This window comes from Echinops telfairi, unplaced genomic scaffold (genome assembly GCF_000313985.2).
Source record: "Echinops telfairi isolate 266 unplaced genomic scaffold, ASM31398v2 ScPeMD7_7469;HRSCAF=8507_1, whole genome shotgun sequence".
Classification (NCBI taxonomy): Eukaryota; Metazoa; Chordata; class Mammalia; order Afrosoricida; family Tenrecidae; genus Echinops; species Echinops telfairi.
Genome location: NW_022111373.1, coordinates 19,493,471 through 19,495,290, shown reverse-complemented (window position 1 = coordinate 19,495,290; position 1,820 = coordinate 19,493,471). Strand labels below are relative to the sequence as shown.

Sequence of the window (1,820 nt, the reverse complement as noted above, 5' to 3'; positions counted from 1 at the left end):
GCTGAGGTGAGCAATGCTACCATGAATTGCGTCTGACTCCATTACTTGACTCCATCCTTTAACTCTCATGCTCATGACTTTACTATAATCTCTACTTATTATCGCTGTACAATTACGCCTACCAAACCTGTGATGTTTTGTGGGGTTCCCTCTTCCCTTTAACCCCACATAGTTCCTTTAGGCTTCCTCATCCCCCAGTATCATGACCTCAGTACTGCCTCTTACTGTGGGCTATACTGGAACAGGTACAATACGAGATAAGAACTCACAGCATGCAGAATCCAGGAGCAGGAATGGGAGTAGCAATACCAGAAGGGTAGGGGGAAGGTGGGGGAGGGAACGGGAGGAAGGGGGAACCAATCAGAATGATCCACAAATAAACACACACATACCCTTCCAGGGGGACAGACAACAGGAAAGTGGGTGAAGGAAGACGTTGGACCTTGTAAGACATGAAAAAATAATAATAATTTATAATTTATCAAAGGGTCATGAGTGTGGGGGGTTGGGGAGGGAGGAAAAAAGAGTAACTGATACCACAGGCTCAATAGAAAGTAAATGTCTAGGAAATAATGATGGCAACATATGTACATATATGCTTGATACAATTGATGTATGGATTGTCATAAGACCTGTAAGAGCCCCCAATTAAATGATCTTTTACTTTTTAAAAAAGAGGTCTTGTGCAGCAGATTTACCTACTACAGTAACTCTTGATCTCTTGACTGCTTTTTCCATGAGCATTGATTGTGGATCCAAGTGAGACAAAATCTTCGACAACTTCAACTTTTTCTGCAAGGTCACCAGTTCAAAACTACCACCCACTCCTTAGGGGAAAGACTGGCCTTTCTACGCCCATAGAAAGTTAGTTTTGGAAACTCACAGGGACATTTCCACTCTAAGCTATAGGGCTGCTGTAAGTTGACATCTCCTAGATGACTGAGTTGTTTGGTACAAGGACATAATCACAATCTATTACCTATTTCTTTTTCACAGTCAAGCCCATCATCTCCAGAACCTGCTAGTCTCCCTGCAGAAGATATTAGTACAAATTCCAATGGCCCCAAACCCACAGAAGTTGTGTTGGATGATGACAGAGAAGATCTTTTTGCAGGTAATTATGATAAGGTGACCAGATCTTAACATTGGTAAAGTGGGACAAAAGTGGGACACCATTGATAAAACTCATATCATGGTGAAATAACCACATGGCAGCCGAAAACCGTATACCCTAGCTTGTCATGCATTTTTTCCAAAAATCGGGACTGTCCCGCCAAAAGCGGGACATCTGGTCACCTTAAATTATGAGTATCTTTGATTTTTAATACTGATCAACTGTATAGTATGGATCCTTTAGAAAAAAGATAATTATTTGGAACAACTTTGAAACCTTGTGCAAATATAAATCTTTTTTGTTAAAAACTAAAATAGAGAATTAGCAACTGTATATCACCTTGTGAAAAATGTTGATTGTTGAGGAACAAAACTCTGTGATCCTTCTGGCTTTAGGCCATTGGAAATAACTCACACATTATAATTTGATGATTTTTATTAGTACTTGGACTCAAAATATAGTGGTTGTGGCATTCATTCTTTGAGATATGGCGGCAGTTGTATTCTCTATATTACTGAACAAGAAACAGCAAAATTAAACTCTGGATTTAAGAATCACCTTAATTATATTATGTATGTCACTGAAATGTATTTGATTTTAGTACAATGCTGTATATGTTCTATTTTGTACTTTGAGGTGAACAAATTCATGCTTGAGAAATTTATTTTGATAAGGGAGCAAGATTTGTTATCCGTTCTAACCTAAA

At 38.6% G+C, this 1,820-nt stretch overlaps 1 protein-coding gene across 2 annotated transcripts in view; it reads left to right on the top strand.

The window, feature by feature from the left end:
• Nucleotides 1-999: 999 nt before the first annotated feature.
• SNX2 (sorting nexin 2) overlaps nucleotides 1,000-1,820 on the top strand; it is a 44,371-nt gene continuing 43,550 nt past the window's right edge. For both annotated transcript variants that reach the window (XM_004696578.2, XM_045285162.1), the window contains exon 1: nucleotides 1,000-1,114. The gene's annotated coding sequence lies outside the window, so the exon portion shown is untranslated. The remainder of the gene's footprint in view (nucleotides 1,115-1,820) is intronic.